Consider the following 12,496-nt stretch of genomic DNA (forward strand, 5'->3'; position numbering starts at 1 on the left):
TGACCTAAGGCATTGTTTGGAACACATCCTGAGCCAGAAAGCCAACCTGTAACACCCCTAACCCGTATTCGTCGCCGGATTAGGGCTATAGAGCATTATTGCACAATTGGAACATTTAAGCTTAATTTCTTTTAATAACACAAACATATCATAAATCAATCATATGCATACATATCGTCTCTAAATAGAGCCCTCGAGGCCTTAGATTTAACTTAGAAACAATTCGGGACTAAATTGAAAACATTTGGAAAGTAGGAAAAATTCACAAAATTGGAAAACAAGGGTCACACGGTTGTGTGGCTAGCCGTGTGCCTCATACGGCTGAGACACATGCCCGAGTCTCAGGTCATGTAACCTTTAAACTAGGGTCACACGGCCGTGTCACACGCCTGTTTGCCGAGCCGTGTAACTTTCTGAGTTGCCCCACATGCCTGTGTGCCAGGCTGTGTGTTAGGCTATGTAACTCACTGACTCTCATACAAAGGAACCTTCAGATGACACATGGCTGTGTCGCCAAACTGTGTAACTCACTGACTCTCATACAAAGGAACCCTCAGATGACACATGGTTGTGTCGCCAGGCCATGTGTCACACACGGCTGAGTCACACGCTTATGTCTCAGGCCGTGTGGACATAAATTTGCCTAAAATCAAGGCATTTCCTATACCATTTCATGCATAATCCTTTGAACCAAATGTGCACACTTAAAAGGCATCATACCATACCTAAACATACATATGCATATGCCATTTCATGACCCTAATTCAACTAATCAATATGCCATTCAAAGGCACCTGAAATACACACAACAATACTTACCTAAACATGCATAGTTTACCACATTTCAAACATCAATATCTAGTTAAATACTTTTTAAAACATGCTATTCTTGGCCATTATCATACCAATTCAAAACATACCATATGAGTCATTCCAAACATGCATCACAAGTTAACCAAAATGACACAATCTAATAAGGTATCAAATGGTACCAACGAAGATAACTTACACAACTTATACATACCAAATCATCAAACTAAACATTCAACTAAATACCATTATAAGTCCACCTATACATGCCATTATAAGCTTGGCCAAAAAAATTAAAAACTACCCATATGTATAGGCTGGATAGTGTGATAGATCTCCAGTGAGCTTCCAAATCGATCGAGCTTTCGATAATCTATAAAACATAAGAAAGAAAATACGTAAGCAAATAATGCTTAGTAAGTTCGCAGAATATAAAACATAACTTACCATTTCATTTACATAACAATATGTATAAGCATAATGTAACCCAAACCACAAGCTCGGCACAAGCCTATATATCATCATCAATACACAAGTTAGTGCATTTATACATAACTTATTTGAATTAACCATATGATAAGTCATTTCCCTATGAAAATACATCATTTGATTTACACATATTTTTCATAGGCATATGCACAATTCCACTTGAAAACTTACCATTTCAATCCCTTTTCTTTCCCGTTGAACTATCTAAAATATCATCGGATACTCGAGAAAGCTCACACAAAGTGTGATTAAACATATAATCGTAACCTTTCCTTTACATCATTGCTCACACAGGCTGTGGAGCATCCACAACAAATGCAGGAACTCAGCCATCGGTAGGACATTCAAGACCAGCACCCGAAACATGAAATTCCTAATGACTTGTCATTTATATCCTACGAATTCCTAAGGTTCAATCGGGACTCGATAACCATCATTGCATTAATTTATTCATTCATCAATTAATTTAAATTATAATTAACATATTAACATACAATTTGAAATAATGTTAATACGATAACCATTTATACGAACTTACCTCAACAACTAGGGGCGTGAAGGTTAAAATGAGCTAATCCAAAGCTTTTGCTTTGCCTCGACCTATGTAACACCACAAACTCGACCTAAACATTAGGGCCGAATCTGGTGATGTCACATTGTAACACCTCTTACCCGTATTCAACGCTGGAATAGGGTACGGGGCATTACTAGAAAAATACACTTATAGAAATATTAAACCGAGTTATAAAATTTCATCCAAATTAAAAACTTTCAAATTATTATCTTCGAGTCGCGAATTAGGGTTTACGAGGCCCAATACATACCCATTCATATGCTCAATATATCCGTTAAATAAATCCAATATTGAAGAATCCACTTTAAGTCAGAATCAATATTAATCACAATCATAAATCTTTTCATGTTATTTTCATATATCACTAACTGAACTTCGAACGTCAATTTACGAATATGTAATTCACTAACACATTCTGGTATACACAATGTTTAATTGATGAAATCATTTAATTGAGCTAAATTTCATATTCACTCCAAATTACCTAATCAATTTCTCGAACCAAGCTATCACACAACAATAATACATCACCTGTGCTTCATGAATTCAATATTCGATTCTTATCACCATCAAATCCATGTCATTCTAATACTTAAAGTTTATTCAAGCATATATTATTATGTTTCATATACCAGGCATATGTCAAAATTACGAATACGCAATCAATTCATTTGTCATTTATTTGACTAGAAAATTAACCTCTAAATTTATAACATTCCATTATTTAAGATATGCCATAAAACACTATTTTCACATAAACTAGCACCATGGCCGAAATTTCATGATGCTATTTATTACCCTTTTTCTGAATCACATAGCAAAATATTACAAATATGTATATATTTGAATACTATAATTATGCATCAACTTACCAACATGAGTTAATTCATGAGTCACTCATGACATCACTTCATGCCAAATATACCACACACATATGCTATGAAACTATTTTCTCTCATGAGCTTACCATGACCAGTAATGCACCAATATAAACATCACTCCTATTTCAACGATTATCAATTATAATATGGCATATAACCAATTATACACAATTCATTCATATACTTTATTTTCCTCATCCTCCTCTCCATCCCACATCCTTTATGTAAATAACATGCTTAAATAGCATTATACATAATTTCACTATTCACTTATATTTAAATTCAAAGCTGTCTAGTCGAGTTATAGTCACTAAATTATTTTTATCCGAATCTACAGAGCTTCAAATTAAGTTTCGTTAATTTTTACCAAAACTAGACTCACATATATTATTACCATGAAAGTTTCATAATTTTTTGATTATCCAATTAGTACAGGTTATTCTTTAAAGTCACCCCTGTTTCACTGCTCAACATCTCTGACCTCTCTTCACTAAAAATGAATTATCTCATTGTACAGAAGTCAGATGATATTTCCATTTATTTCCTTTGAAAATAGACTCATTAAGGATTCTAAGAATATAAATTATAACTCGTAATTATTTTGTACGATTTTTAATTATTTTCCAAAGTCGGAACAGGGGATTCCAAAATCAATCCGATCCTGCCTCACTAAAATTCAAATATCTCAAAATATATAAATCTTTTGCTTGCTCTGTTTCTTTTATGTAAAAATAAACTCATTAATATTTCATTTCATATCTTATTCACTCTCTAATTATATTTTCACCATTTTTGGTGATTTTTCAAATTCACGCTATTGTTACTATTCAAAACTGTTTTATTGCTAATTTTACTTTTTCATAATTTCACTTTTTCACTTTCAATCATTATTCAATTCAATTCCACACATATATTCATCATTCAATCACACTTAATCGTTACATGATCTCATGTATTTTCACTTAGTCAATTTCCTGATGAACACTTCGGAATAATAACAGATACACGGTGGATTCAGCACACAGCAACCACCCTTTGTAATCAATGATATCCGGTAGGAGATACATAGCAACCGCCTTATAATTAATGATACCGGTTCACAGAGTAGCCTGCACATAGTACTACACATGTGACCATCACTATCTGATACACGTAGTAGCCTGCATATAGTACTACACACGTGATCGAAGCTATCCGGTACGCATAGTAGCCTGCACATAGTACTACACATGCGACCTATCATTCTGGTAGCCTGCACATAGTACTACGCACGTGACCATCACTTTCACTTTCACGTAGTGGCCTACACACAGTCCATGCCACACATGTGATCATTTCTGTCACTTCATTTGTATCCCTTTTTATTCTGAATGTTCAATCGGGAAATTTCTCACTTTTTCTCATTTTTTCTTTTTCACTAATCAAAGTCAATTCCTTGTCTTTCTTGACTTATAATACCACATTTAACTTAATTAACACTCACATTATTCAATCTAGTCGAAAAATCACATTTTGGAAAAATTACATTTTTGCCCCTAAAGTTTCACAAAATTATGATTTTGCCCCTAGGCTCGGAAATAAACTTTATTCCTTTTTCTTATGTTTTATGGCATTCTGAACATTTTTCCCTTCTATGGAAACATCAAATTCTCACTCTAACACTTACTTATGAACATTAGGTATTTTTACTGATTATGTCAATTTACTCGTTTTAACTTAAAATCGGCTAGCAAAAGTTATTTAACATAATTTTAAGCTTCATATTCTACCATAAAACATCAAAATAAACACATTTCACCTCTGGGTATTTTTCCAAATATGAACCCTAGGTAAATCAAGTTACTGAGACTCCAAAAACGTAAAGAACATTAAAAACGGGGCTTGGAATCACTTACTATGGAGCTTGGAAGCTTGAAAACCCTAAATATGGCTTCCCCCTTTCTGATTTCATTCACCATGGAGAAGATGGACAAATTTTTGTCTATTTTGGCCTTTTTAATTCTTTTAATTACTTAAATGTCCAAAATGCCCCCAACTTAAAAATTTCCAATTTCACTTATCTCTTGTCCATTTTTGTCCAAAAAGTTAACCAATAGTATAATTATCATTTAAGGACCTCCAATTTAAAATTTCATAACAATTGGACACTTTTAACATGTAGAACTCAACTTTTGCACTTTTTACAATTTAGTCCATTTGGCTAAATTGAGTGCCCAAACGTCAAAATTTTTGAATGAAATTTTCATGAAATCATTTCGTGAAATTTTAGACCATAAAAATATAATAAAAAATAAATTTTTCGTCAGATTTGTAGTCCCGAAACCACTGTTTCGACTAGGCCTAAAATCAGGCTATTACAACCTAGGTCCGTACATGGTTTATCTTGATCTAAATAGAAAATTTCAATCCAATTAATACTTATAATATTAAATTTAGTCCACATTTAATATTTATAAAAATACTATTTTACCCCTAACATTTTTAACTTTTTACAATTTAGTCCTTAAGCTCATAAATTGAAATCTAAGCATTTTAATCCCCCATTCAAGCTAATCGAATCTATTAAGGACTTATATTACCCCAAATAAATCATTATTTCATAAATTTAACATGAATTTTTACCATTTTTACAAATCAATCCCTAAATGTAAATTTCATCAAAAATAACTTTACAAAACTTGTTCATTTATAAAATAATATTCATAATCTACCATTGAACACAAAAAATCATTCAGGAAAATTCATGGCATAACCCTCAATCTTTAACAGTTTTATAAATTAGTCCCCAGGCTAGCTAGATTAAGCTACAACGATCTTAAAAACATAAAATCATTAAAAACGAAACTTAAAAACATACCATGCATGAAGAATGTGTGAAATCGAAGCTTCCCTCACCAAAATTTGCTATTTTAAGTTTTGATTTTGAAAAAAAAGAAAGATGATAGCCTTTCCTTTTTCTTTGTTTAACATTTACTTAAATTATTAATTACTAAATTAACCTTAATCTTTAACTTTAAAAATCACTTAAACTATATCCATATAAGTCCACTAACTTTATAAATGGTACAATTACCATTTAAGTCCATTTGGTTTCATTTCCATAGCCTTTTAGCCCTTTTAACTATTAGAACTCCACCTTTACACTTTTTACTATTTAGTCCTTTTCACTTAATTATTCACGCAAACATCAAAATTTCTTAACAAAATTTTAATATGACCTTACTAATATCCCCTAGACATTAAAATAATAATTTACTCATCAGATTTGTGGTCCAAAAACTACTTTTTTGATATCACTAAAAATGGGTTGTTACACAACCTATGAATGTTCACCATTAATATCGATTTTTGAGCCTATTGACACTTCTTAATGAACCTCATTACAAACCTCAAGACTAAAAATGTTAATGTTCACCATTAAAATCGATTATAGAAGCCTGACCATACATATTGAGGGTTAAGTAGATACATTAAGGTGGAGTTTGTAAAAACAGAGTAAAATAGGAAGGATTAGTGTGATATGGGAACTATAGATTAGCCTAAAGAGTGAAAAATAAAAGAAAATTCCAAAAAAAGAAAGAAAGAGAAAGTAACACAAGTAGAAAATTTTCTCAAAAAATAAAAAGCATTCTTGAGTGAAATGAGCTAAAAAAGGAAGCGGCAAAGTCATAAAAGGAAGAGAAACTCATTCATTAATGCACAAAAACTCATAGGCTAATTGTAGTTACTATGTCATGCGATGATTTCCTATACATGGAGAGACAAAGTAGGTGAAAGAAGGAGAAATAAGGCAGTGAGTAGGTAAGGGTCATTAAGGGGGAAGAATAGGGATCAATACGATGTGCCAAACTATTTTCGTGTCTGTAACCCTTTTGATGCTTATTGTTTTGAATTCCATACCTGTCTTAAGCCTCAGAACGTTAGAAGCCGAAAATTCCTATGTGACCTAAATATCCTTATACATGAATGGACATCATACTAAACATACACATAAATGACTATTTGCATTTTGCTCGGGTAATCAAAGTACTTGTACGATTTGTTGATGGACCCCAACAGGTGAGATCCTTAATGCTTGTATATTTTGTAACATACTGAACTTGGATGTTTGTGATCAAAAGTGCTAAGTCAATTATTCATCATGTTAAATTTGTTAGTAAGCATAAATGCCTAAGTCATATGCTCCTGTAATAGCCCGTTTTTAGTGAAATTAGAATAGTGGTTTAAGGACCACAAATTTGAAGTTAGAAAAATTTATTATTATTATTATTTTATGTTCTAATGTATGATAGAAATACAATATAAGAATTTCGTTAAGAAATTTTACCGTTTACATACCTAATTTGATGAAAAGGAGTAAATTGCATTAAGTGTAAAAGTTGAGTTCTAATAGCTAAAAGAATTAAATAGCTATAGAATTTTAAATTGGAGGTTCTTATATTGTAAATAGGCCATTAAAATGCTTAGTGGGTAAGTATGAATAGTCATCATTGGAAATTTAATGAATTATTAAGGGTAATTTTGGAAATTAGTGATTTAAGTTAAAATAAAAAAATAAAAAAATCTATTCTCATTTTCATCCACCAAAAATAAAAAAGAAGAAGAAGAAAGAAAACTAGCCATGAAAGCTTGAAATGTTAGGAAGCTTGTTTTGCTCAATTAAGTATGTATTTTTGTCTCATTTTTAATGATTTCTATGTTTTTGAGATCGTAAAGCTTAATCTAGCTAGCTCGGGGATTAATTTACAAAATTGTTAAAGTATTAGGGTTTTTCCGCTGATGAGTATGCTTAAATTTTGAAGTTTTATGATAGAAAATGAAAGGTTGATGTTAGATAAACAACTTTTACAAAGAGAAATTTGATGAAATTATCAATTAGGGATTAAATTAAAAAGTTGATAAATTTATGGTAAAAATGGTAAAATTGTGAACTATGTGGGCTACTATTAATATGTATAAAAATTGACTAGGCTTGATTAAATTGTATGAATTTTATTTTCCGAGCCTAGGGACTAAATTGTAATAAATTAAAAGTATAGGGGAAAAATAGTAATTTTGCAAAAAATTGTTTGTTGGACTAAATTGAATGTGAGTTATATTGAATTGAGTTAATTCATTCGTATAGATCCGGTTATACCTAGTACGGTGTTAGATCGAGGCAAAAGAAAAATATTGGATTAATCACCTTCATATCTACATAAACTCGTTGAGGTAAGTTCGTGTAATTAAATTGTACATTAATTTGTGTTAAATTGAATTATTATTTGTGAGTTTTACAATTGCCATGAATAAATACCGATTGTATATTTGACGATTACCAAGTCCTATTTGAACCATATGAAATTCAGAGGATACAAATGACATGTTATTAAGGTTATCGACTTGGTTCGGGTCCTACATGTGTTGCGGACACACCACAGCTCGCATGAGCTTCCCGTTATTCAACTAAGAAGAGCTTACTGTTTACAACTCATATGAGCATACATGAATATGAATTGACAGATTACAGTTCAATACACATCGATTGTACTACCCATGTATCCAACGATATTTTAAATGGTTCAACGGACATAGTTCTGTTACAAAATCATATGAGTTTGATATGAACTATTACCGATATATACATGAAATACGTGAAATATGATTATTTGATGAATTCCACCATGTGTGTTAGATTTTATATGTAATTTTCATGGCCAATACCTGGCCCGGGCCCGAACAAAAATTTAGCCCGCTTCCTAGGCCCGGGCCCGGCCCAAAATATGGGCATGAGATTTTGTCCAGGCCCAGCCCGAGGAAAAAATACAAAGCCCGAGCCTGGCCATTTCTTTTTATGATTAAAACTAATTGTCATTAAAATTAATTGTTATTAAAATTCTATCAAATTATATTTTTTTGTATATAATGAACAAAAAAATAAAATAAGATTACTTATTTTTTCCATTTCTTGCCGAATGAATTGGATAAAAATAAATATTATATTTATATTTGCTTAAAATTGGTCCTTGTACTAGTGTACTTTTACAACTTATTTCATTAACTCTGTTAAAAAAATTAAGTATAATCATAAATTTAGCCCTTCAAGTTTTACAACTTTTGTTAATTTAACCCTACTTTTTTTATTTTTACTTTCATTATTAAAAAATTATAGGAAATTAAAAAAAACTAAAATTTAATATTAATCACCATTAGATTAGAATTCATTAACTATTTAATTAATTATGAGTTTATTCTTACAGGATTAAAACACTAGTTTTCTCGATAGTAAACTTTAGAGAAACCCTTCTCTTCCAACTCTTCCTACGTCTTTCATTTCATATTCGCTCAACACTCATGGAAAGAAGAAAGGAAAGAAAGTCTTCATGTCTTGCAAATTACATGCTCTATAAAACATAAATCAATTCTCATCCAATAATAATTCAATAACACAAATTTGCTCCTAATTGTGTGCAGATACTTTTAATCCTATAGCCTCGTACTGAAATACAAAACTCACATCAAGGCAATTTTACAGTAATGATATATATACATACATATATATATATAAGTTGCTTTCTAAAAATGAAAAAACAAGTCTCTAGATGTCAGGATTCAGGAACCATATGCTAAAAAAATAATGAGTGTTAGGTAATTAAAGATCTTAATTGCAGTCAATTTCGAAGAAAAATATAGCATTTAAACAGACATTTGTGTTCATGTGAAATTATTTTATTTTTAAGAAAAGAATTAATAGAGTAACATAACACTTTACTACATTATTTAAAATCAGTAACACTTCACTCAAACACTTTCAAAGAAGCAAGGGATGAAGGGGAAGAGTTGCATACTGAAATAGATTCAGTAAGCTAGCTTAACTCTTAAACTATCTGAATTAGAGAAGCGGTACGAGCTACTAATAGCCCACAATGGATGATATTAAAAATTAAAGAAAATTTAAATTTAAATTTGGTCACTAAATAACAAAAGAACGAATATGAAGACAGAAGAAATTTGGTTAGCAAATAACAAAATAAACAAAATTTGAGTGCGAAGATGAAAAACAACAGGTAGCAGAGAAGAGTATCAGGTTCAGAAATTTGAGTTTTTAACACAACATGGTCTCTACAAAAGTATGTTTCCTTATTTACATTGATATGGGGAAAATCACAAGTGAAACAAATCCACATTAGGTGTAAAAATCACACAACATTACAACAAGTTCAGTTCTAGAAATCATTAACAACACTGTATTTTTATTTAAACAAAAATGAATTCCATTTTGGTCGAAATGTTTGAGGTTATTGCTGGTAATTTAATATAATGTTACTAGAAAACTTTAAAAAGAACAAATAATAATAATTTTTTTAAACTAACCAGAATACAGATTGAACATACAATCCAAAATACAAATTAAACATACAATCCAGAAAACAGATTCCAAAATTCCAGATTTAATTCCCTCCCCCCCCCCCCGAATATTCAAGACATTGAATCAAAATAAAAAAAACCACCATTTATCATCTTATCAAAATACCAATCCTTCCCCAGAAATTACCAAAACATTCGAAACCCTAACCCTAACCACCCAAAAAGATTCCTCCTTTATCAGGATAAAGAATCCAAAGAACATCAGTTTATGAATTGCAGGCAGAAAATCAAAGGTAGAAGCACCATAAAAGAGAGGAAATAAAACACTGTTAATATACCTTTGAAATTCAAAGGTAGAAGACGTTTGTAGCTTCGCTCTAACCTCTGATTCTGGAAATGGGTGGAGCCGTGGAGGATCGGAGGTGGATCGGTGGAGGTTGATTGGTGCCGGAGGTGAAAGTTGATTTTTGAATTAAGCGAAAAAGGGAAGAGGAAAGTCGGGCATGGCGTTAGGGATTCTGATTTGGGGAAAAGGGGAAACAGGAAATGGGGGAAATGGGATATGGGTGTTAAACTATTAATACTTTAAAAAAATAAAAATAGATGGGAAATGGGAAAATTCGAGTTTGGGAAGTGTATTTTAAAAAATAAAAAATATATATTTATTGTATTTGGGCTGGGCTAAGACATGGGCGTGTCTCGTGATCATGTGAGTCACATGGCCTGGCTACAGGGTCGTGTGTCCCCTGTAATTTTGAAAATTTTTAATGTTTTTCAAAAAATTTTTTGAGTACTCGATCTAGTCCCGACTTGTTTCTAACGTGTATTTTGGGTCTTGAGGGCTCATATAAGGGATAATATGTTTCATTTTGATTGATTTCTGATATGAATGTTATATTTTATGAAATTTCTAAATAATTGATCTGTAAACTCCGGTAATTCTCTGTAACCTTATTCTAGCAATAGATACGGGTTAAGGATGTTATAGCTCCGAAGTCAATACCTGTATCATATTTGCTCAAGGGTTGTCATTTTTATTTGTCATATGCTTGAGGAAAGTAATTACTTAAGTCTGGAGGAGTTTGACCTGCTGTAATTCGGTGTAGCATATTAAACTAGTTTTTGCATTTAAGGAGCTTGAATACAAGCATTTTTGTGATGTTTTAGTTAATTTTTCTTAGTTTTATTTATTTTCAATAATATGTGCACATTGAGCCTTTTATTGACCTTAGGGGCCGAATGAGGCCTAAGGGTGAGCTAACACACTTTGTCAGTGTGTAGGAAACCGTTAGAAGGTTTACTAAACGGATACTGGTCTCTATATCGCAACATGGATGACTCAATGTCACAACATAGGGAGCAGAATGGAGAAAGCTCAAGACTGCCTTTGATGTCACGACACAAGTCCTGGTGTGTCATGACATCAACTCTGTGACAAAAATTAAAAATGAAGTAAGTGTTTTGGTTTGCAGAATCAAATTAAAGCTCGGGAATGACAACTAACTTAGGTTTATGGACGACGGCCACCTGAAGGCTATAAATAGGCTATTTGTCACTTATTGTGGAAACCATTCCTTCAGCCTAGATTCTCTGTGTAAAATTTAGTTTAGTATTTTCTTTCATTCTTCGGGTTTATATTTATTTCAGATGTTCTTATTGATTTCAAGAGATCTAAATTGTTGAAGCATTCAAACTTTGTGGATTCGTGATTAATTTCAATATAATTGTACTCTTTCATTTATTTTATCTTGTCAATTTAATTAGCATGCTTCCTATTTACATCGATTTTATATTGTCTATGAAATCCATGAGGGGAACCGTGAGCGAACCGTCACCATTCTATCTTGTCTATGAAAGCCATCGATTTTATATTGTCTATATTGTCTATATTGTCTATTTACCGCCATACGATATTGTTGAGTGCAAACCGTGAGTGAAGCTCTGGGTCTTACGGAGGGGACACTATAGTGTTCGAGTATCAAGGTATAGGATGGTGAAATAGAGGTATGGATGGAAGAAAATGGGAAGAGTAAAGATCATGGCTAGGTCATGAGATCAATTGGAGGCTATATGCCTAAACTTAGTGAGACCACAGCTAAAAGTTGTTATGGCATAAGGACAACAATGAGTAAGACCATAGCAAAAAGATGCTATGGCATCATGACCAAAATCAATAAGACCATGGCTAAAAGACGCTATGACATCATGGTAAATAGGACTAAGACCATAGCTCAAAGACGCTATGGCATCCTTCAAAAGTGTGTCGGGACAGTAAACACGGGGGATATAAAGTGTAAGACCATAGTTGGACTATAGCAACCCAGGTAGTCTGCTGGGACAATAAACATAAGGTTATATTTTGTAAGACCATAACTGAAAGATGTTGTGACAACAA

General features: G+C 32.1%; 1 long non-coding RNA gene across 1 annotated transcript; it reads right to left on the reverse strand.

Annotated features, from left to right (window-relative positions):
- Positions 1-876: 876 nt before the first annotated feature.
- On the reverse strand, positions 877-10,680 carry LOC121213946 (uncharacterized). The gene is made up of 3 exons (XR_005909518.1): positions 10,440-10,680; positions 1,258-1,321; positions 877-1,183 (listed from the first exon to the last, which is right to left on the reverse strand). It is a non-coding gene; the product is annotated as an uncharacterized lncRNA (long non-coding RNA).
- Positions 10,681-12,496: the final 1,816 nt, after the last annotated feature.

This window comes from Gossypium hirsutum, chromosome D01 (genome assembly GCF_007990345.1).
Source record: "Gossypium hirsutum isolate 1008001.06 chromosome D01, Gossypium_hirsutum_v2.1, whole genome shotgun sequence".
In the NCBI taxonomy this organism is placed as follows: domain Eukaryota; kingdom Viridiplantae; phylum Streptophyta; class Magnoliopsida; order Malvales; family Malvaceae; genus Gossypium; species Gossypium hirsutum.